Below are 26,381 nucleotides of genomic sequence, written 5' to 3' on the forward strand. Positions count from 1 at the left end.
ACAGTCTACGTTTTGATCGTTCCCTGGAAGAGCAGTTGTAGTTTACGATGCACATCTGGAGGCATTCTGTAATCTGTGGACTATCAGACTGTTGATGAAACACAGAAATTGCATCGGGATTGAGTACAACAATCACCATGCCCACTTTCCTCCATGGGAATAATGTCTCAAACAGTCTACGCTTTGATCGTTAGCTGGAAGTCAGTAGTAGTTTCTGATGCATATCTGGAGGCATTCTGTAAACTGTGGACTATCATAGTGTTGATGAAACACAGAAATTGCATCGGGATTGAATACAACAGTCACCATGCGCACTTTCCTCCATAAAGGTAATGTCTCAAACAGTCTACGCATAGATGGTTCCCTGGAAGACCAGTAGTAGTTTCCGAAGCACATCTGGAGGCAATCTGAAATCTGTGGACTATCAGAGTGATGATGAAACACAGATATTGGAGCGGGATTGAATACAACAGACACCATGAACTCTTTCCTCCATGTGGTAATTCTCAAACAGTCTACGCTTTGATCGTTCCCTGGGAGACCTATAGTAGTTTCCGATGCACATCTGGAGGCATTCTGTAATCTCTGGACCTTCAAAGTGTGGATTGAAACACAGAAATTGCCTCGGGATTGAATACAACAGTCACCATGCGCATTTTCCTCCATGGGAGTAATGTCTCCAACAGTCTACGCTTTGATCGTTCCCTGGAAGACAAGTAGTAGTTTCCGATGCACATCTGGAGGCAATCTGTTTTCTGAGGACTATCAGAGTGTTGATGAAACACAGAAATAGCATCGGGATTGAAAACAACAGTCACCATGCGCACTTTCCTCCATGGGGATAATTCTCAAACAGTCTACGCTTTGATCGTTCCCAGGAAGGCCAGTAGTAGTTTCCGATGCACATCTGGAGGCATTCTGTAATCTGTGGACTATCTGAGTGTTGATGAAACACACAAATTGCGTCGGGATTTAATACAACAGTCACCATGCGCACTTTCCTCCATGGAAGTAATGTCTCAAACAGTCTACGCTTTGATCGTTCCCTCGAAGACCAGTAGTAGTTTCCGATGCACATCTGGAGGCATTCTGTAATCTGTGGTCTATCAGACTGTTGATGAAACACAAAAAATTGCATCGGGATTGAATATAACAGTCAGCTTTCGCACTTTCCTCCATTGTAGTAATGTCTCTAACAGTCTACGATTTGATTATTCCCTGGAAGACCAGTAGTAGTTTCCGATGCACATGTGGAAGCATTCTGTAATCTGTGGACTATCTGAGTGTTGATGAACCACAGAAATTGCATCGGAATTGAATATAACAGTCACCATGCGCACTTTCCTCCAAGGGAGCAGTGTCTCAAACAGTCTACGCTTTGATCGTTCCCAGGAAGGCCAGTAGTAGTTTCCGATGCACATCTGGAGGCATTCTGTAATCTGTGGACTATCAGAGTGTTGATGAAACACAGAAATTGCATCGGGATTGAATACAACAGCCACCATGCGCACTTTCCTCCATGGGGGTAATTCTCAAACAGTCTATGCTTTGATCGTTCCCTGGAAGGCCAGTAGCAGTTTCCAATGCTCATCTGGAGGCATTCTGTAATCTGTGTACCTTCAAAGTGTGTATTGAAACACAGAAATTGCCTAGGGATTGAATACAAAACTCACCATGCGCACTTTCCACCATGGGAGTAATGTCTCAAACTGTCTACGCTTTGATCGTTCCCTGGAAGACCAGTAGTAGTTACCGATGCACATCTGGAGGCATTCTGTAATCTGTGAACTATATGAGTGTTGATGAAACACAGAAATTGCGTCGGGATTGAATACAACAGTCACCATGCGCCCTTTTCTCCATGGAAGTAATGTCTCAAACAGTCTACGCTTTGATCGTTCCCTTGAAGACCAGTAGTAGTTTCCGATGCTCATCTGGAGGCAATCTGTAATCTGTTGACTATCAGAGTGTTGATGGAACACAGAAATGGCATCGGGATTCAATACAACAGTCACCATGCACACTTTCCTCCATGCGAACAGTGTCTCAAACTGTCTACGCTTTGATCGTTCCCTGGAAGACCAGTAGTAGTTTCCGATGCACATATGGAGGCATTCTGTAATCTGTGGACTTTCAAAGTGTTGATGAAACACAATAATTGCATCTGGATTGAATACCAAGTCACCATGCGCACTTTCCTCCACGGGAGCAATGTCTCAAACAGTCTACGCTTTGATCGTTCCCTGGGAGACCAGTAGTAGTTCCGATGCACGTCTCGTGGCATTCTGTAATCTGTGTAGTATCAGAGTGTTGATGAAACACAGAAATAGAATCGGGATTGAATACAACAGTCACCATGCGCACTTTCCACCATGGGAGTAATGTCTCAAACAGTCTACGCTTTGATCGTTCCCTGGAAGACCAGTAGTAGTTTCCGATGTACATCTGGTAGCATTCTGTAATCTGTGGACTATCAGAGTGTTGATGAAACACAAAAATTGCATCGGAATTGAATACAACAGGCACCATGCGCACTTTCCTCCATGGGAGTAATGTCTCTAACAGTCTACGATTTGATCGTTCCCTGGAAGACCAGTAGTAGTTTCCTATGCACATCTGCAGGCGTTCTGTAATCTGTGGACTATCAGAGTGCTGATGAAACACAGAGATTGCATTGGGATTGAATACAACAGTCACCATGAGAACGTTCCTCCATGGGAGTAATGTCTCAAACAGTCTATGCTTTGATCGTTCCCTGGAAGACCAGTAGTAGTTTCCGATGCTCATCTTGAGGCATTCTGTAATCTGTGGACTATCAGAGTGTTAATGAAACACAGAAATTGCATCGGGACTGAATACAACAGTCACCATTCGCACTTTCCTTTATGGGAGTAATGACTCAAACAGTCTACGTTTTGATCGTTCCCGGGAAGACCAGTAGTAGTTTCCGATGCACATCTGAAGACAATCTGTAATCTGTGGACTATCAGAGTGTTGATGAAACACAGAAATTGCATCGGGATTGAATACAACAGTCACCATGCGCACTTTCCTCCATGGGAGTAATGTCTCATACAGTCTACGTTTTGATCGTTCCCTGGAAGAGCAGTAGTAGTTTACGATGCACATCTGGAGGCATTCTGTAATCTGTGGACTATCAGACTGTTGATGAAACACAGAAATTGCATCGGGATTGAATACAACAGTCACCATGCGCACTTTCCTCCATGGGAGTAATGTCTCATACAGTCTACGTTTTGATCGTTCCCTGGAAGAGCAGTTGTAGTTTACGATGCACATCTGGAGGCATTCTGTAATCTGTGGACTATCAGACTGTTGATGAAACACAGAAATTGCATCGGGATTGAGTACAACAATCACCATGCCCACTTTCCTCCATGGGAATAATGTCTCAAACAGTCTACGCTTTGATCGTTAGCTGGAAGTCAGTAGTAGTTTCTGATGCATATCTGGAGGCATTCTGTAAACTGTGGACTATCATAGTGTTGATGAAACACAGAAATTGCATCGGGATTGAATACAACAGTCACCATGCGCACTTTCCTCCATAAAGGTAATGTCTCAAACAGTCTACGCATTGATCGTTCCCTGGAAGACCAGTAGTAGTTTCCGAAGCACATCTGGAGGCAATCTGAAATCTGTGGACTATCAGAGTGATGATGAAACACAGATATTGGAGCGGGATTGAATACAACAGACACCATGAACTCTTTCCTCCATGGGGTAATTCTCAAACAGTCTACGCTTTGATCGTTCCCTGGGAGACCTATAGTAGTTTCCGATGCACATCTGGAGGCATTCTGTAATCTCTGGACCTTCAAAGTGTGGATTGAAACACAGAAATTGCCTCGGGATTGAATACAACAGTCACCATGCGCATTTTCCTCCATGGGAGTAATGTCTCCAACAGTCTACGCTTTGATCGTTCCCTGGAAGACAAGTAGTAGTTTCCGATGCACATCTGGAGGCAATCTGTTTTCTGAGGACTATCAGAGTGTTGATGAAACACAGAAATAGCATCGGGATTGAAAACAACAGTCACCATGCGCACTTTCCTCCATGGGGATAATTCTCAAACAGTCTACGCTTTGATCGTTCCCAGGAAGGCCAGTAGTAGTTTCCGATGCACATCTGGAGGCATTCTGTAATCTGTGGACTATCTGAGTGTTGATGAAACACACAAATTGCGTCGGGATTTAATACAACAGTCACCATGCGCACTTTCCTCCATGGAAGTAATGTCTCAAACAGTCTACGCTTTGATCGTTCCCTCGAAGACCAGTAGTAGTTTCCGATGCACATCTGGAGGCATTCTGTAATCTGTGGACTATCAGAGTGTTGATGAAACACAGAAATTGCATCGGGATTGAATACAACAGCCACCATGCGCACTTTCCTCCATGGGGGTAATTCTCAAACAGTCTATGCTTTGATCGTTCCCTGGAAGGCCAGTAGCAGTTTCCGATGCTCATCTGGAGGCATTCTGTAATCTGTGTACCTTCAAAGTGTGTATTGAAACACAGAAATTGCCTAGGGATTGAATACAAAAGTCACCATGCGCACTTTCCACCATGGGAGTAATGTCTCAAACTGTCTACGCTTTGATCGTTCCCTGGAAGACCAGTAGTAGTTACCGATGCACATCTGGAGGCATTCTGTAATCTGTGAACTATATGAGTGTTGATGAAACACAGAAATTGCGTCGGGATTGAATACAACAGTCACCATGCGCCCTTTTCTCCATGGAAGTAATGTCTCAAACAGTCTACGCTTTGATCGTTCCCTTGAAGACCAGTAGTAGTTTCCGATGCTCATCTGGAGGCAATCTGTAATCTGTTGACTATCAGAGTGTTGATGGAACACAGAAATGGCATCGGGATTCAATACAACAGTCACCATGCACACTTTCCTCCATGCGAACAGTGTCTCAAACTGTCTACGCTTTGATCGTTCCCTGGAAGACCAGTAGTAGTTTCCGATGCACATCTGGAGGCATTCTGTAATCTGTGGTCTATCAGACTGTTGATGAAACACAGAAATTGCGTCGGGATTGACTACAGTCACCAAGTGCACTTTCCTCCGTCTGAGTAATGTCTCAAACAGTCTACGCTTTGATCGTTCCTTGGAAGACCAGTAGTAGTTCCGATGCACATCTGGAGGCATTCTGTAATCAGTGGTCTGTCAGAGTGTTGATGAAACACAGAAATTGCATCGGGATTGAATACAACAGTCACCATGCGCACTTTCCTCCATGGGAGTAATGTCTCAAACAGTCTACGCTTTGATCGTTCCCTGGAAGACCAGCAGTAGTTTCCGATGCACATCTGGAGGCATTCTGTAATCTGTGGTCTGTCAGACTGTTGATGAAACACAGAAATTGCATCGGGATTGAATATAACAGTCAGCATTCGCACTTTCCTCCATTGTAGTAAAGTCTCTAACAGTCTACAATTTGATTATTCCCTGGAAGACCAGTAGTAGTTTCCGATGCACATCTGGAAGCATTCTGTAATCTGTGGACTATCTGAGTGTTGATGAACCACAGAAATTGCATCGGAATTGAATATAACAGTCACCATGCGCACTTTCCTCCAATGGAGCAGTGTCTCAAACAGTCTACGCTTTGATCGTTCCCTAGAAGACCAGTAGTAGTTTCCGATGCACATATGGAGGCATTCTGTAATCTGTGGACGTTCAAAGTGTTGATGAAACACAATAATTGCATCTGGATTGAATACCCAGTCACCATGCGCACTTTCCTCCACGGGAGTAATGTCTCAAACAGTCTACGCTTTGATTGTTCCCTGGGAGACCAGTAATAGTTCCGATGCACGTCTCGTGGCATTCTGTAATCTGTGGACTATCAGAGTGTTGATGAAACACAGAAATTGCATCGGGATTGAATACAACAGCCACCATGCGCACTTTCCACCATGGGGGTATTTCTCAAACAGTCTATGCTTTGATCGTTCCCTGGAAGGCCAGTAGCAGTTTCCGATGCACATCTGGAGGCATTCTGTAATCTGTGTACCTTCAAAGTGTGTATTGAAACACAGAAATTGCCTCGCGATTGAATACAAAAGTCACCATGCACACTGTCCACCATGGGAGTAATGTCTCAAACAGTCTATGCTTTGATCGTTCCCTGGAAGACCAGTAGTAGTTTCCGATGCCCATCTGGTGGCATTCTGCAATCTGTGGACTATCAGAGTGTTGATGAATCACATAAATTGCATCGGGATTAAATACAACAATCATCATGCGCACTCTCCTCCACGGGAGTAATGTCTCTAACAGCCTACGCTTTGATTATTCCCTGGAAGACCAGTAGTAGTTTCCGATGCACATCTGGAGGCAATCTGTAATCTGTGAACTATGTGAGTGTTGATGAAACACAGAAATTGCATCGGGATTACATACAACAGTCATCATGCGCACTTTCCTCCATGGGAGTAATGTCTCTAACAGTCTACGTTTTGATCGTTCCCTGGAAGAGCAGTAGTAGTTTACGATGCACATCTGGAGGCATTCTGTAATCTGTGGACTATCAGACTGTTGATGAAACACAGAAATTGCATCGGGATTGAATACAACAGTCACCATGCGCACTTTCCTCCACGGGAGGTATGTCTCAAACTGACTACGCTTTGATCGTTCCCTGGAAGACCTGTAGTAGTTTCCGATGCACATCTGGTGGCATTCTGTAATCTGTGGACTATCAGAGTGTTGATGAAACACAGAAATTGCATCGGGATTGAATACAACAGTCACCATGCGCACTTTCCTCCATGGGGATAATTCTCAAACAGTCTACGCTTTGATCGTTCCCTGGAAGGCCAGTAGTAGTTTCCGATGCACATCTGGAGGCATTCTGTAATCTGTGGACTATCTGAGTGTTGATGAAACACAGAAATTGCGTCGGGATTTAATACTACAGTCACCATGCGCACTTTCCTCCATGGAAGTAATGTCTCAAACAGTCTACGCTTTGATCGTTCCCTCGAAGACCAGTAGTAGTTTCCGATGCACATCTGGAGGCATTCTGTAATCTGTGGTCTATCAGACTGTTGATGAAACACAGAAATTGCATCGGGATTGAATATAACAGTCAGCATTCGCACTTTCCTCCATTGTAGTAATGTCTCTAACAGTCTACGTTTTGATTATTCCCTGGAAGACCAGTAGTAGTTTCCGATGCACATCTGGAAGCATTCTGTAATCTGTGGACTATCTGAGTGTTGATGAACCACAGAAATTGCATCGGAATTGAATATAACAGTCACCATGCGCACTTTCCTCCAAGGGAGCAGTGTCTCAAACAGTCTACGCTTTGATCGTTCCCTGGAAGACCAGTAGTAGTTTCCGATGCACATATGGAGGCATTCTGTAATCTGTGGACTTTCAAAGTGTTGATGAAACACAATAATTGCATCTGGATTGAATACCAAGTCACCATGCGCACTTTCCTCCACGGGAGCAATGTCTCAAACAGTCTACGCTTTGATCGTTCCCTGGGAGACCAGTAGTAGTTCCGATGCACGTCTCGTGGCATTCTGTAATCTGTGTAGTATCAGAGTGTTGATGAAACACAGAAATAGAATCGGGATTGAATACAACAGTCACCATGCGCACTTTCCACCATGGGAGTAATGTCTCAAACAGTCTACGCTTTGATCGTTCCCTGGAAGACCAGTAGTAGTTTCCGATGTACATCTGGTAGCATTCTGTAATCTGTGGACTATCAGAGTGTTGATGAAACACAAAAATTGCATCGGAATTGAATACAACAGGCACCATGCGCACTTTCCTCCATGGGAGTAATGTCTCTAACAGTCTACGATTTGATCGTTCCCTGGAAGACCAGTAGTAGTTTCCTATGCACATCTGCAGGCGTTCTGTAATCTGTGGACTATCAGAGTGCTGATGAAACACAGAGATTGCATTGGGATTGAATACAACAGTCACCATGAGAACGTTCCTCCATGGGAGTAATGTCTCTAACAGTCTATGCTTTGATCGTTCCCTGGAAGACCAGTAGTAGTTTCCGATGCTCATCTTGAGGCATTCTGTAATCTGTGGACTATCAGAGTGTTAATGAAACACAGAAATTGCATCGGGACTGAATACAACAGTCACCATTCGCACTTTCCTTTATGGGAGTAATGACTCAAACAGTCTACGTTTTGATCGTTCCCGGGAAGACCAGTAGTAGTTTCCGATGCACATCTGAAGACAATCTGTAATCTGTGGACTATCAGAGTGTTGATGAAACACAGAAATTGCATCGGGATTGAATACAACAGTCACCATGCGCACTTTCCTCCATGGGAGTAATGTCTCATACAGTCTACGTTTTGATCGTTCCCTGGAAGAGCAGTAGTAGTTTACGATGCACATCTGGAGGCATTCTGTAATCTGTGGACTATCAGACTGTTGATGAAACACAGAAATTGCATCGGGATTGAATACAACAGTCACCATGCGCACTTTCCTCCATGGGAGTAATGTCTCATACAGTCTACGTTTTGATCGTTCCCTGGAAGAGCAGTTGTAGTTTACGATGCACATCTGGAGGCATTCTGTAATCTGTGGACTATCAGACTGTTGATGAAACACAGAAATTGCATCGGGATTGAGTACAACAATCACCATGCCCACTTTCCTCCATGGGAATAATGTCTCAAACAGTCTACGCTTTGATCGTTAGCTGGAAGTCAGTAGTAGTTTCTGATGCATATCTGGAGGCATTCTGTAAACTGTGGACTATCATAGTGTTGATGAAACACAGAAATTGCATCGGGATTGAATACAACAGTCACCATGCGCACTTTCCTCCATAAAGGTAATGTCTCAAACAGTCTACGCATTGATCGTTCCCTGGAAGACCAGTAGTAGTTTCCGAAGCACATCTGGAGGCAATCTGAAATCTGTGGACTATCAGAGTGATGATGAAACACAGATATTGGAGCGGGATTGAATACAACAGACACCATGAACTCTTTCCTCCATGGGGTAATTCTCAAACAGTCTACGCTTTGATCGTTCCCTGGGAGACCTATAGTAGTTTCCGATGCACATCTGGAGGCATTCTGTAATCTCTGGACCTTCAAAGTGTGGATTGAAACACAGAAATTGCCTCGGGATTGAATACAACAGTCACCATGCGCATTTTCCTCCATGGGAGTAATGTCTCCAACAGTCTACGCTTTGATCGTTCCCTGGAAGACAAGTAGTAGTTTCCGATGCACATCTGGAGGCAATCTGTTTTCTGAGGACTATCAGAGTGTTGATGAAACACAGAAATAGCATCGGGATTGAAAACAACAGTCACCATGCGCACTTTCCTCCATGGGGATAATTCTCAAACAGTCTACGCTTTGATCGTTCCCAGGAAGGCCAGTAGTAGTTTCCGATGCACATCTGGAGGCATTCTGTAATCTGTGGACTATCTGAGTGTTGATGAAACACACAAATTGCGTCGGGATTTAATACAACAGTCACCATGCGCACTTTCCTCCATGGAAGTAATGTCTCAAACAGTCTACGCTTTGATCGTTCCCTCGAAGACCAGTAGTAGTTTCCGATGCACATCTGGAGGCATTCTGTAATCTGTGGTCTATCAGACTGTTGATGAAACACAAAAAATTGCATCGGGATTGAATATAACAGTCAGCTTTCGCACTTTCCTCCATTGTAGTAATGTCTCTAACAGTCTACGATTTGATTATTCCCTGGAAGACCAGTAGTAGTTTCCGATGCACATGTGGAAGCATTCTGTAATCTGTGGACTATCTGAGTGTTGATGAACCACAGAAATTGCATCGGAATTGAATATAACAGTCACCATGCGCACTTTCCTCCAAGGGAGCAGTGTCTCAAACAGTCTACGCTTTGATCGTTCCCAGGAAGGCCAGTAGTAGTTTCCGATGCACATCTGGAGGCATTCTGTAATCTGTGGACTATCAGAGTGTTGATGAAACACAGAAATTGCATCGGGATTGAATACAACAGCCACCATGCGCACTTTCCTCCATGGGGGTAATTCTCAAACAGTCTATGCTTTGATCGTTCCCTGGAAGGCCAGTAGCAGTTTCCGATGCTCATCTGGAGGCATTCTGTAATCTGTGTACCTTCAAAGTGTGTATTGAAACACAGAAATTGCCTAGGGATTGAATACAAAAGTCACCATGCGCACTTTCCACCATGGGAGTAATGTCTCAAACTGTCTACGCTTTGATCGTTCCCTGGAAGACCAGTAGTAGTTACCGATGCACATCTGGAGGCATTCTGTAATCTGTGAACTATATGAGTGTTGATGAAACACAGAAATTGCGTCGGGATTGAATACAACAGTCACCATGCGCCCTTTTCTCCATGGAAGTAATGTCTCAAACAGTCTACGCTTTGATCGTTCCCTGGAAGACCAGTAGTAGTTCCGATGCACATCTGGAGGCATTCTGTAATCAGTGGTCTGTCAGAGTGTTGATGAAACACAGAAATTGCATCGGGATTGAATACAACAGTCACCATGCGCACTTTCCTCCATGGGAGTAATGTCTCAAACAGTCTACGCTTTGATCGTTCCCTGGAAGACCAGCAGTAGTTTCCGATGCACATCTGGCGGCATTCTGTAATCTGTGGTCTGTCAGACTGTTGATGAAACACAGAAATTGCATCGGGATTGAATATAACAGTCACCATGCGCACTTTCCTCCAATGGAGCAGTGTCTCAAACAGTCTACGCTTTGATCGTTCCCTAGAAGACCAGTAGTAGTTTCCGATGCACATATGGAGGCATTCTGTAATCTGTGGACGTTCAAAGTGTTGATGAAACACAATAATTGCATCTGGATTGAATACCCAGTCACCATGCGCACTTTCCTCCACGGGAGTAATGTCTCAAACAGTCTACGCTTTGATTGTTCCCTGGGAGACCAGTAATAGTTCCGATGCACGTCTCGTGGCATTCTGTAATCTGTGGACTATCAGAGTGTTGATGAAACACAGAAATTGCATCGGGATTGAATACAACAGCCACCATGCGCACTTTCCACCATGGGGGTAATTCTCAAACAGTCTATGCTTTGATCGTTCCCTGGAAGGCCAGTAGCAGTTTCCGATGCACATCTGGAGGCATTCTGTAATCTGTGTACCTTCAAAGTGTGTATTGAAACACAGAAATTGCCTCGCGATTGAATACAAAAGTCACCATGCACACTGTCCACCATGGGAGTAATGTCTCAAACAGTCTATGCTTTGATCGTTCCCTGGAAGACCAGTAGTAGTTTCCGATGCCCATCTGGTGGCATTCTGCAATCTGTGGACTATCAGAGTGTTGATGAATCACATAAATTGCATCGGGATTAAATACAACAATCATCATGCGCACTCTCCTCCACGGGAGTAATGTCTCTAACAGCCTACGCTTTGATTATTCCCTGGAAGACCAGTAGTAGTTTCCGATGCACATCTGGAGGCAATCTGTAATCTGTGAACTATGTGAGTGTTGATGAAACACAGAAATTGCATCGGGATTACATACAACAGTCATCATGCGCACTTTCCTCCATGGGAGTAATGTCTCTAACAGTCTACGTTTTGATCGTTCCCTGGAAGAGCAGTAGTAGTTTACGATGCACATCTGGAGGCATTCTGTAATCTGTGGACTATCAGACTGTTGATGAAACACAGAAATTGCATCGGGATTGAATACAACAGTCACCATGCGCACTTTCCTCCACGGGAGGTATGTCTCAAACTGACTACGCTTTGATCGTTCCCTGGAAGACCTGTAGTAGTTTCCGATGCACATCTGGTGGCATTCTGTAATCTGTGGACTATCAGAGTGTTGATGAAACACAAAAATTGCATCGGAATTGAATACAACAGGCACCATGCGCACTTTCCTCCATGGGAGTAATGTCTCTAACAGTCTACGATTTGATCGTTCCCTGGAAGACCAGTAGTAGTTTCCTATGCACATCTGCAGGCGTTCTGTAATCTGTGGACTATCAGAGTGCTGATGAAACACAGAAATTGCATCGGGATTGAATACAACAGTCACCATGAGAACGTTTCTCCATTGGAGTAATGTCTCAAACAGTCTATGCTTTGATCGTTCCCTGGAAGACCAGTAGTAGTTTCCGATGCTCATCTTGAGGCATTCTGTAATCTGTGGACTATCAGAGTGTTAATGAAACACAGAAATTGCATCGGGACTGAATACAACAGTCACCATTCGCACTTTCCTTTATGGGAGTAATGACTCAAACAGTATACGTTTTGATCGTTCCCTGGAAGACCAGTAGTAGTTTCCGATGCACATCTGAAGACAATCTGTAGTCTGTGGACTATCAGAGTGTTGATGAAACACAGAAATTGCATCGGGATTGAATACAACAGTCACCATGCGCACTTTCCTCCATGGGAGTAATGTCTCATACAGTCTAGGATTTGATCGTTCCCTGGAAGAGCAGTAGTAGTTTACGATGCACATCTGGAGGCATTCTGTAATCTGTGGACTATCAGACTGTTGATGAAACACAGAAATTGCATCGGGATTGAGTACAACAGTCACCATGCCCACTTTCCTCCATGGGAATAATGTCTCAAACAGTCTACGCTTTGATCGTTAGCTGGAAGTCAGTAGTAGTTTCTGATGCATATCTGGAGGCATTCTGTAATCTGTGGACTATCATAGTGTTGATGAAACACAGAAATTGCATCGGGATTGAATACAACAGTCACCATGCGCACTTTCCTCCATAAAAGTAATGTCTCAAACAGTCTACGCATTGATCGTTCCCTGGAAGACCAGTAGTAGCTTCCGAAGCACATCTGGAGGCAATCTGAAATCTGTGGACTATCAGAGTGATGATGAAACACAGATATTGGAGCGGGATTGAATACAACAGACACCATGCCCTCTTTCCTCCATGGGGTAGTTCTCAAACAGTCTACGCTTTGATCGTTCCCTGGGAGACCTGTTGTAGTTTACGATGCACATCTGGAGGCATTCTGTAATCTCTGGACCTTCAAAGTGTGGATTGAAACACAGAAATTGCCTCGGGATTGAATACAACAGTCACCATGCGCACTTTCCTCCATGGGAGTAATGTCTCCAACAGTCTACGCTTTGATCGTTCCCTGGAAGACAAGTAGTAGTTTCCGATGCACATCTGGAGGCAATCTGTTATCTGTGGACTATCAGAGTGTTGATGAAACACAGAAATTGCATCGGGATTGAATACAACAGTCACCATGCGCACTTTCCTCCATGGGGATAATTCTCAAACAGTCTACGCTTTGATCGTTCCCTGGAAGGCCAGTAGTAGTTTCCGATGCACATCTGGAGGCATTCTGTAATCTGTGGACTATCTGAGTGTTGATGAAACACAGAAATTGCGTCGGGATTTAATACTACAGTCACCATGCGCACTTTCCTCCATGGAAGTAATGTCTCAAACAGTCTACGCTTTGATCGTTCCCTCGAAGACCAGTAGTAGTTTCCGATGCACATCTGGAGGCATTCTGTAATCTGTGGTCTATCAGACTGTTGATGAAACACAGAAATTGCATCGGGATTGAATATAACAGTCAGCATTCGCACTTTCCTCCATTGTAGTAATGTCTCTAACAGTCTACGATTTGATTATTCCCTGGAAGACCAGTAGTAGTTTCCGATGCACATCTGGAAGCATTCTGTAATCTGTGGACTATCTGAGTGTTGATGAACCACAGAAATTGCATCGGAATTGAATATAACAGTCACCATGCGCACTTTCCTCCAAGGGAGCAGTGTCTCAAACAGTCTACGCTTTGATCGTTCCCTGGAAGACCAGTAGTAGTTTCCGATGCACATATGGAGGCATTCTGTAATCTGTGGACTTTCAAAGTGTTGATGAAACACAATAATTGCATCTGGATTGAATACCCAGTCACCATGCGCACTTTCCTCCACGGGAGTAATGTCTCAAACAGTCTACGCTTCGATCGTTCCCTGGGAGACCAGTAGTAGTTCCGATGCACGTCTCGTGGCATTCTGTAATCTGTGGAGTATCAGAGTGTTGATGAAACACAGAAATAGAATCGGGATTGAATACAACAGTCACCATGCGCACTTTCCACCATGGGAGTAATGTCTCAAACAGTCTACGCTTTGATCGTTCCCTGGAAGACCAGTAGTAGTTTCCGATGCACATCTGGTGGCATTCTGTAATCTGTGGACTATCAGAGTGTTGATGAAACACAAAAATTGCATCGGAATTGAATACAACAGGCACCATGCGCACTTTCCTCCATGGGAGTAATGTCTCTAACAGTCTACGATTTGATCGTTCCCTGGAAGACCAGTAGTAGTTTCCTATGCACATCTGCAGGCGTTCTGTAATCTGTGGACTATCAGAGTGCTGATGAAACACAGAGATTGCATTGGGATTGAATACAACAGTCACCATGAGAACGTTCCTCCATGGGAGTAATGTCTCAAACAGTCTATGCTTTGGTCGTTCCCTGGAAGACCAGTAGTAGTTTCCGATGCTCATCTTGAGGCATTCTGTAATCTGTGGACTATCAGACTGTTAATGAAACACAGAAATTGCATCGGGACTGAATACAACAGTCACCATTCGCACTTTCCTTTATGGGAGTAATGACTCAAACAGTCTACGTTTTGATCGTTCCCGGGAAGACCAGTAGTAGTTTCCGATGCACATCTGAAGACAATCTGTAATCTGTGGACTATCAGAGTGTTGATGAAACACAGAAATTGCATCGGGATTGAATACAACAGTCACCATGCGCACTTTCCTCCATGGGAGTAATGTCTCATACAGTCTACGTTTTGACCGTTCCCTGGAAGAGCAGTAGTAGTTTACGATGCACATCTGGAGGCATTCTGTAATCTGTGGACTATCAGACTGTTGATGAAACACAGAAATTGCATCGGGATTGAATACAACAGTCACCATGCGCACTTTCCTCCACGGGAGGTATGTCTCAAACTGACTACGTTTTTGATCGTTCCCTGGAAGACCAGTAGTAGTTTCCGATGCACATCTGGTGGCATTCTGTAATCTGTGGACTATCAGAGTGTTGATGAAACACAAAAATTGCATGGTAATTGAATACAACAGGCACCATGCGCACTTTCCTCCATGGGAGTAATGTCTCTAACAGTCTACGATTTGATCGTTCCCTGGAAGACCAGTAGTAGTTTCCTATGCACATCTGCAGGCGTTCTGTAATCTGTGGACTATCAGAGTGCCGATGAAACACAGAAATTGCATCGGGATTGAATACAACAGTCACCATGAGAACGTTCCTCGATGGGAGTAATGTCTCAAACAGTCTATGCTTTGATCGTTCCCTGGAAGACCAGTAGTAGTTTCCGATGCTCATCTTGAGGCATTCTGTAATCTGTGGACTATCAGAGCGTTAATGAAACACAGAAATTGCATCGGGATTGAATACAACAGTCACCATGCGCACTTTCCTCCATGGGAGTAATGTCTCATACAGTCTACGTTTTGATCGTTCCCTGGAAGAGCAGTTGTAGTTTACGATGCACATCTGGAGGCATTCTGTAATCTGTGGACTATCAGACTGTTGATGAAACACAGAAATTGGATCGGGATTGAGTACAACAATCACCATGCCCACTTTCCTCCATGGGAATAATGTCTCAAACAGTCTACGCTTTGATCGTTAGCTGGAAGTCAGTAGTAGTTTCTGATGCATATCTGGAGGCATTCTGTAAACTGTGGACTATCATAGTGTTGATGAAACACAGAAATTGCATCGGGATTGAATACAACAGTCACCATGCGCACTTTCCTCCATAAAGGTAATGTCTCAAACAGTCTACGCATTGATCGTTCCCTGGAAGACCAGTAGTAGTTTCCGAAGCACATCTGGAGGCAATCTGAAATCTGTGGACTATCAGAGTGATGATGAAACACAGATATTGGAGCGGGATTGAATACAACAGACACCATGAACTCTTTCCTCCATGGGGTAATTCTCAAACAGTCTACGCTTTGATCGTTCCCTGGGAGACCTGTAGCAGTTTCCGATGCACATCTGGAGGCATTCTGTAATCTCTGGACCTTCAAAGTGTGGATTGAAACACAGAAATTGCCTCGGGATTGAATACAACAGTCACCATGCGCACTTTCCTCCATGGGGATAATTCTCAAACAGTCTACGCTTTGATCGTTCCCAGGAAGGCCAGTAGTAGTTTCCGATGCACATCTGGAGGCATTCTGTAATCTGTGGACTATCTGAGTGTTGATGAAACACAGAAATTGCGTCGGGATTTAATACAACAGTCACCATGCGCACTTTCCTCCATGGAAGTAATGTCTCAAACAGTCTACGCTTTGATCGTTCCCTCGAAGACCAGTAGTAGTTTCCGATGCACATCTGGAGGCATTCTGTAATCTGTGGTCTATCAGACTGTTGATGAAACACAGAAATTGCATCGGGATTGAATATAACAGTCAGCATTCGCACTTTCCTCCATTGTAGTAATGTCTCTAACAGTCTACGATTTGATTATTCCCTGGGAGACCAGTAGTAGTTTCCAATGCACATCTGGAAGCATTCTGTAATCTGTGGACTATCTGAGTGTTGATGAACCACAGAAATTGCATCGGAATTGAATATAACAGTCACCATGCGCACTTTCCTCCAAGGGAGCAGTGTCTCAAACAGTCTACGCTTTGATCGTTCCCTGGAAGACCAGTAGTAGTTTCCGATGCACATATGGAGCCATTCTGTAATCTGTGGACTTTCAAAGTGTTGATGAAACACAATAATTGCATCTGGATTGAATACCCAGTCACCATGCGCACTTTCCTCCACGGGAGTAATGTCTCAAACAGTCTACGCTTTGATCGTTCCCTGGGAGACCAGTAGTAGTTCCGATGCACGTCTCGTGGCATTCTGTAATCTGTGGAGTATCAGAGTGTTGATGAAACACAGAAATAGAATCGGGATTGAATACAACAGACACCATGCGCACTTTCCTCCATGGGAGAAATGTCTCAAACTGTCTACGCTTTGATCGTTCCCTGGAAGACCAGTAGTAGTTTCCGCAGCACATCTGGAGGCATTCTGTAATCTGTGGACTATCAGAGTGTTGATGAAACACAGAAATTGCATCGGGATTGAATACAACAACCACCATGCGCACTTTCCTCCATGGGGGTAATTCTCAAACAGTCTATGCTTTGATCGTTCCCTGGAAGGCCAGTAGCAGTTTCCGATGCACATCTGGAGGCATTCTGTAATCTGTGTACCTTCAAAGTGTGTATTGAAACACAGAAATTGCCTAGGGATTGAATACAAAAGTCACCATGCGCACTTTCCACCATGGGAGTAATGTCTCAAACAGTCTACGCTTTGATCGTTCCCTGGAAGACCAGTAGTAGTTACCGATGCACATCTGGAGGCATTCTGTAATCTGTGAACTATCTGAGTGTTGATGAAACACAGAAATTGCGTCGGGATTGAATACAACAGTCACCATGCGCCCTTTTCTCCATGGAAGTAATGTCTCAAACAGTCTACGCTTTGATCGTTCCCTTGAAGACCAGTAGTAGTTTCCGATGCTCATCTGGAGGCAATCTGTAATCTGTGGACTATCAGAGTGTAGATGGAACACAGAAGTGGCATCGGGATTCAATACAACAGTCACCATGCACACTTTCCTCCATGCGAACAGTGTCTCAAACAGTCTACGCTTTGATCGTTCCCTGGAAGACCAGTAGTAGTTTCCGATGCACATCTGGAGGCATTCTGTAATCTGTGGTCTATCAGACTGTTGATGAAACACAGAAATTGCATCGGGATTGACTACAGTCACCAAGTGCACTTTCCTCCGTCTGAGTAATGTCTCAAACAGTCTACGCTTTGATCGTTCCCTGGAAGACCAGTAGTAGTTCCGATGCACATCTGGAGGCATTCTGTAATCAGTGGTCTGTCAGAGTGTTGATGAAACACAGAAATTGCATCGGGATTGAATACAACAGTCACCATGCGCACTTTCCTCCATGGGAGTAATGTCTCAAACAGTCTACGCTTTGATCGTTCCCTGGAAGACCAGCAGTAGTTTCCGATGCACATCTGGAGGCATTCTGTAATCTGTGGTCTATCAGACTGTTGATGAAACACAGAAATTGCATCGGGATTGAATATAACAGTCAGCATTCGCACTTTCCTCCATTGTAGTAACGTCTCTAACAGTCTACAATTTGATTATTCCCTGGAAGACCAGTAGTAGTTTCCGATGCACATCTGGAAGCATTCTGTAATCTGTGGACTATCTGAGTGTTGATGAACCACAGAAATTGCATCGGAATTGAATATAACAGTCACCATGCGCACTTTCCTCCAATGGAGCAGTGTCTCAAACAGTCTACGCTTTGATCGTTCCCTGGAAGACCAGTAGTAGTTTCCGATGCACATATGGAGGCATTCTGTAATCTGTGGACGTTCAAAGTGTTGATGAAACACAATAATTACATCTGGATTGAATACCCAGTCACCATGCGCACTTTCCTCCACGGGAGTAATGTCTCAAACAGTCTACGCTTTGATTGTTCCCTGGGAGACCAGTAATAGTTCCGATGCACGTCTTGTGGCATTCTGTAATCTGTGGACTATCAGAGTGTTGATGAAACACAGAAATTGCATCGGGATTCAATACAACAGCCACCATGCGCACTTTCCTCCATGGGGGTAATTCTCAAACAGTCTATGCTTTGATCGTTCCCTGGAAGGCCAGTAGCAGTTTCCGATGCACATCTGGAGGCATTCTGTAATCTGTGTACCTTCAAAGTGTGTATTGAAACACAGAAATTGCCTCGCGATTGAATACAAAAGTCACCATGCGCACTTTCCACCATGGGAGTAATGTCTCAAACAGTCTACGCTTTGATCGTTCCCTGGAAGACCAGTAGTAATTTTCGATGCCCATCTGGTGGCATTCTGCAATCTGTGGACTATCAGAGTGTTGATGAATCACATAAATTGCATCGGGATTAAATACAACAGTCATCATGCGCACTCTCCTCCATGGGAGTAATGTCTCTAACAGCCTACGCTTTGATCATTCCCTGGAAGACCAGTAGTAGTTTCCGATGAACATCTGGAGGCAATCTGTAATCTGTGAACTATCTGAGTGTTGATGAAACACAGAAATTGCGTCGGGATTTAATACAACAGTCACCATGCGCACTTTCCTCCATGGAAGTAATGTCTCAAACAGTCTACGCTTTGATCGTTCCCTCGAAGACCAGTAGTAGTTTCCGATGCCCATCTGGTGGCATTCTGCAATCTGTGGACTATCAGAGTGTTGATGAAACACAGAAATTGCATCGGGATTGAATACAACGGTCACCATGCGCACTTTCCTCCATGGGAGTAATGTCTCAAACAGTCTACGCTTTGATCGTTCCCTGGAAGACTAGCAGTAGTTTCCGATGCATATCTGGAGGCATTCTGTAATCTGTGGTCTATCAGACTGTTGATGAAACACAGAAATTGCATCGGGATTGACTACAGTCACCAAGTGCACTTTCCTCCGTCTGAGTAATGTCTCAAACAGTCTACGCTTTAATCGTTCCCTGGAAGACCAGCAGTAGTTCCGATGCACATCTGGAGGCATTCTGTAATCAGTGGTCTGTCAGAGTGTTGATGAAACACAGAAATTGCATCGGGATTGAATACAACAGTCACCATGCGCACTTTCCTATACGGGAGGTATGTCTCAAACAGACTACGCTTTGATCGTTCCCTGGAAGACCAGTAGTAGTTTCCGATGCACATCTGGTTTCATTCTGTAATCTGTGGACTATCAGAGTGTTGATGAAACACAAAAATTGCATCGGAATTGAATACAACAGGCACCATGCCCACTTTCCTCCATGGAAGTAATGTCTCTAACAGTCTACGATTTGATCGTTCCCTTGAAGACCAGTAGTAGTTTCCTATGCTCATTTGCAGGCATTCTGTAATCTGTGGACTATCAGAGTACTGATAAAACACAGAAATTGCATCGGGACTGAATACAACAGTCACCATTCGCACTTTCCTTTATGGGAGTAATGACTCAAACAGTCTATGTTTTGATCGTTCCCTGGAAGACGAGTAGTAGTTTCCGATGCACATCTGGAGACAATCTGTAATCTGTGGACTATCAGAGTGTCGATGAAACACAGAAATTTCATCGGGATTGAATACAACAGTCACCATGCGCACTTTCCTCCATGGGAGTAATGTCTCATACAGTCTACGTGTTGATCGTTCCCTGAAAGAGCAGTAGTAGTTTACGATGCACATCTGGCGGCATTCTGTAATCTGTGGACTATCCGACTGTAGATGAAACTGAGAAATTCCATCGGGATTGAATACAACAGTCACCATCCCCACTCTCCTCCATGGGAGTAATTTTCAAACAGGCTACGCTTTGATCGTTCCTTGGAAGACCAGTAGTAGTTTCCGATGCACATCTGTTGGTATTCTGTAATCTGTGGACCTTCAAAGTGTTGATGAATCACAGAAATTGCATCGGGATTGAATACAAGAGTCACCATGCGCACTTTCCTCCATGGGAGTAATGTCTGAAAGAGTCTACGATTTGATCGCTCCCAGGAAGACCAGTAGTAGTTTCCGATGCACATCTGGAGACAATCTGTAATCTGTGGACTATCAGAGTGTTGATGAAACACAGAAATTGCATCGGGATTGAATACAACAGTCCCCACGCGCACTTTCCACCATGGGAGAAATGTCTCTAACAGTCTACGCTTTGATCGTTCCCTGGAAGACCAGTAGTAGTTTCAGATGCACATCTGGAGGCATTCTGTAATCTGTGGACTATCATAGTGCTGATGAAACACAGAAATTGCATCGGGATTGAATACAACAGTCACCACACGCACTTTCCACCATGGGAGAAATGTCTCTAACAGTCTACGCTTTGATCGTTCCCTGGAAGACCAGTAGTAGTTTCCGATGCACATCTGGAGGCATTCTGTAATCTGTGGACTATCAGAGTAATGATGAAACACAGAAATTGCATCGGGATTAAATTCAACAGTCATCATGCGCACTTTCCTCCATGGCAGTAATGTCTGTAACAGTCTGCGCTTTGATCGTTCCCTGGAAGACCAGTAGTAGTTTCCGATGCACATCTGGAGGCAATCTGTAATCTGTGAACTATCTGAGTGTTGATGAAACACAGAAATTGCGTCGGGATTTAATACAACAGTCACCATGCGCACTTTCCTCCATGGAAGTAATGTCTCAAACAGTCTACGCTTTGATCGTTCCCTCGAAGACCAGTAGTAGTTTCCGATGCCCATCTGGTGGCATTCTGCAATCTGTGGACTATCAGAGTGTTGATGAAACACAGAAATTGCATCGGGATTGAATACAACGGTCACCATGAGCGCTTTCCTCCATGGGAGTAATGTCTCAAACAGTCTACGCTTTGATCGTTCCTTGGAAGACTAGCAGTAGTTTCCGATGCATATCTGGAGGCATTCTGTAATCTGTGGTCTATCAGACTGTTGATGAAACACAGAAATTGCATCGGGATTGACTACAGTCACCAAGTGCACTTTCCTCCATCTGAGTAATGTCTCAAACAGTCTACGCTTTGATCGTTCCCTGGAAGACCAGTAGTAGTTCCGATGCACATCTGGAGGCATTCTGTAATCAGTGGTCTGTCAGAGTGTTGATGAAACACAGAAATTGCATCGGGATTGAATACAACAGTCACCATGCGCACTTTCCTCCACGGGAGGTATGTCTCAAACAGACTACGCTTTGATCGTTCCCTGGAAGACCAGTAGTAGTTTCCGATGCACATCTGGTTTCATTCTGTAATCTGTGGACTATCAGAGTGTTGATGAAACACAAAAATTGCATCGGAATTGAATACAACAGGCACCATGCGCACTTTCCTCCATGGAAGTAATGTCTCCAACAGTCTACGATTTGATCGTTCCCTGGAAGACCAGTAGTAGTTACCTATGCACATTTGCAGGCATTCTGTAATCTGTGGACTATCAGAGTGCTGATGAAACACAGAAATTGCATCGGGACTGAATACAACAGTCACCATTCGCACTTTCCTTTATGGGAGTAATGACTCAAACAGTCTATGTTTTGATCGTTCCCTGGAAACGAGTAGTAGTTTCCGATGCACATCTGGAGACAATCTGTAATCTGTGGACTATCAGAGTGTCGATGAAACACAGAAATTTCATCGGGATTGAATACAACAGTCACCATGCGCACTTTCCTCCATGGGAGTAATGTCTCATACAGTCTACGTGTTGATCGTTCCCTGGAAGAGCAGTACTAGTTTACGATGCACATCTGGCGGCATTCTGTAATCTGTGGACTATCCGACTGTAGATGAAACACAGAAATTGCATCGGGATTGAATACAACAGGCACCGTCCTCATTTTCCTCCATGGGCGTAATGTCTCAAGCAGTCTATTCTTTGATCGTACCCTGGAAGACGAGAAGTAGTTTCCGATGCACATCTGGAGGCATTCTGCAATCTGTGGACTATCAGACTGTTGATGAAACTGAGAAATTCCATCGGGATTGAATACAACAGTCACCATCCGCACTCTCCTCCATGGGAGTAATTCTCAAACAGGCTACGCTTTGATCGTTCCTTGGAAGACCAGTAGTAGTTTCCGATGCACATCTGGTGGTATTCTGTAATCTGTGGACCTTCAAAGTGTTGATGAATCACAGAAATTGCATCGGGATTGAATACAAGAGTCACCATGCGCACTTTCCTCCATGGGAGTAATGTCTGAAACAGTCTACGCTTTGATCGCTCCCAGGAAGACCAGTAGTAGTTTCCGATGCACATCTGGAGACAATCTGTAATCTGTGGACTATCAGAGTGTTGATGAAACACAGAAATTGCATCGGGATTGAATACAACAGTCCCCACGTGCACTTTCCACCATGGGAGATATGTCTCTAACAGTCTACGCTTTGATCGTTCCCTGGAAGACCAGTAGTAGTTTCAGATGCACATCTGGAGTCATTCTGTAATCTGTGGACTATCATAGTGCTGATGAAACACAGAAATTGCATCGGGATTGAATACAACAGTCACCACACGCACTTTCCACCATGGGAGAAATGTCTCTAACAGTCTACGCTTTGATCGTTCCCTGGAAGACCAGTAGTAGTTTCCGATGCACATCTGGAGGCATTCTGTAATCTGTGGACTATCAGAGTATTGATGAAACACAGAAATTGCATCGATATTAAATTCAACAGTCATCATGCGCACTTTCCCCCATGGCAGTAATGTCTGTAACAGTCTACGCTTTGATCGTTCCCTGGAAGACCAGTAGTAGTTACCGATGCACATCTGTAGGCATTCTGTAATCTGTGTACAATCAGAATGTTGATGAATCATATAAATTGCATCGGGATTAAATACAACAGTCATCATGCGCACTTTCCTCCATGGGAGTAATGTCTCTAACAGTCTACGCTTTGATCATTCCCTGGAAGACCAGTAGTAGTTTCCGATGCCCATCTGGTGGCATTCTGCAATCTGTGGACTATCAGAGTGTTGATGAAACACAGAAATAGCATCGGGATTGAATACAACGGTCACCATGCGCACTTTCCTCCATGGGAGTAATGTCTCAAACAGTCTACGCTTTGATCGTTCCCTGGAAGACCAGCAGTAGTTTCCGATTCACTTCTGGAGGCATTCTCTAATCTGTGGTCTATCAGACTGTTGATGAAACACAGAAATTGCATCGGGATTGACTACAGTCACCAAGTGCACTTTCCTCCGTGGGAGTAATGTCTCAAACAGTCTACGCTTTGATAATTCCCTGGAAGACCTGTAGTAGTCCCGATGCACATCTGGAGGCATTCTGTAATCAGTGGTCTGTCAGAGTGTTGATGAAACACAGAAATTGCATCGCGATTGAATACAACAGTCACCATGCGCACTTTCCTCCATGGGAGTAATGTCTCAAACAGTCTACAATTTGATCGTTCCCTGGAGACCAGCAGTAGTTTCCGATGCACATCTGGAGGCATTCTGTAATCTGTGGTCTATCAGACTGTTGATGAAACACAGAAATTGCATCGGGATTGAATATAACAGTCAGCATTCGCATTTTCCTCCATTGTAGTAATGTCTCTAACAGTCTACGATTTGATTATTCCCTGGAAGTCCAGTAGTAGTTTCCGATGCACATGTGGAGGCATTCTGTAATCTGTGGACGTTCAAAGTGTTGATGAAACACATTAATTGCATCTGGATTGAATACCCAGTCACCATGCGCACTTTCCTCCACGGGAGTAATGTCTCAAACAGTCTACGCTTTGATTGTTCCCTGGGAGACCAGTAATAGTTCCGATGCACGTCTCGTGCCATTCTGTAATCTGTGGACTATCAGAGTGTTGATGAAACACAGAAATTGCATCGGCATTGAATACAACAGCCACCATGCGCACTTACCTCCATGGGGGTAATTCTCAAACAGTCTATGCTTTGATCGTTCCCTGGAAGGCCAGTAGCAGTTTCCGATGCACATCTGGAGGCATTCTGTAATCTGTGTACCTTCAAAGTGTGTATTGAAACACAGAAATTGCCTCGGGACTGAATACAAAAGTCACCATGCGCACTTTCCACCATGGGAGTAATGTCTCAAACAGTCTACGCTTTGATCGTTCCCTGGAAGACCAGTAGTAGTTACCGATGCACATCTGGAGGCATTCTGTAATCTGTGACCTATCTGAGTGTTGATGAAACACAGAAATTGCGTCGGGATTGAATACAACAGTCACCATGCGCCCTTTTCTCCATGGAAGTAATGTCTCAAACAGTCTACGCTTTGATCGTTCCCTTGAAGACCAGTAGTAGTTTCCGATGCTCATCTGGAGGCAATCTGTAATCTGTGGACTATCAGAGTGTTGATGGAACACAGAAATGGCATCGGGATTCAATACAACAGTCACCATGCACACTTTCCTCCATGCGAACAGTGTCTCAAACAGTCTACTCTTTGATCGTTCCCTGGAAGACCAGTAGTAGTTTCCGATGCACAACTGGAGGCATTCTGTAATCTGTGGACTATCAGAGTGTTGATGAATCACATAAATTGCATCGGGATTAAATACAACAGTCATCATGCGCACTCTCCTCCATGGGAGTAATGTCTCTAACAGCCTACGCTTTGATCTTTCCCTGGAAGACCAGTAGTAGTTTCCGATGCACATCTGGAGGCATTCTGTAATCTGTGAACTATCTGAGTGTTGATGAAACACTGAAATTGCGTCGGGATTTAATACAACAGTCACCATGCGCACTTTCCTCCATGGAAGTAATGTCTCAAACAGTCTACGCTTTGATCGTTCCCTCGAAGACCAGTAGTAGTTACCGATGCCCATCTGGTGGCATTCTGCAATCTGTGGACTATCAGAGTGTTGATGAAACACAGAAATTGCATCGGGATTGAATACAACGGTCACCATGCGCACTTTCCTCCATGGGAGTAATGTCTCAAACAGTCTACGCTTTGATCGTTCCCTGGAAGACCAGTAGTAGTTCCGATGCACATCTGGAGGCATTCTGTAATCAGTGGTCTGTCAGAGTGTTGATGAAACACAGAAATTGCATCGGGATTGAATACAACAGTCACAATGCGCACTTTCCTCCAAGGGAGGTATGTCTCAAACAGACTACGCTTTGATCGTTCCCTGGAAGACCAGTAGTAGTTTCCGATGCACATCTGGTTTCATTCTGTAATCTGTGGACTATCAGAGTGTTGATGAAACACAAAAATTGCATCGGAATTGAATACAACATTCACCATGCGCACTTTCCTCCATGGAAGTAATGTCTCTAACAGTCTACGATTTGATCGTTCCCTGGAAGACCAGTAGTAGTTTCCTATGCACATTTGCAGGCATTCTGTAATCTGTGGACTATCAGAGTGCTGATGAAACACAGAAATTGCATCGGGACTGAACACAACAGTCACCATTCGCACTTTCCTTTATGGGAGTAATGACTCAAACAGTCTATGTTTTGATCGTTCCCTGGAAGACGAGTAGTAGTTTCCGATGCACATCTGGAGACAATCTGTAATCTGTGGACTATCAGAGTGTCGATGAAACACAGAAATTTCATCGGGATTGAATACAACAGTCACCATGCGCACTTTCCTCCGTGGGAGTAATGTCTCATACAGTCTACGTGTTGATCGTTCCCTGGAAGAGCAGTAGTAGTTTACGATGCACATCTGGCGGCATTCTGTAATCTGTGGACTATCCGACTGTAGATGAAACT

Source organism: Schistocerca gregaria, chromosome X (genome assembly GCF_023897955.1).
Source record: "Schistocerca gregaria isolate iqSchGreg1 chromosome X, iqSchGreg1.2, whole genome shotgun sequence".
Taxonomy (NCBI): Eukaryota; Metazoa; Arthropoda; class Insecta; order Orthoptera; family Acrididae; genus Schistocerca; species Schistocerca gregaria.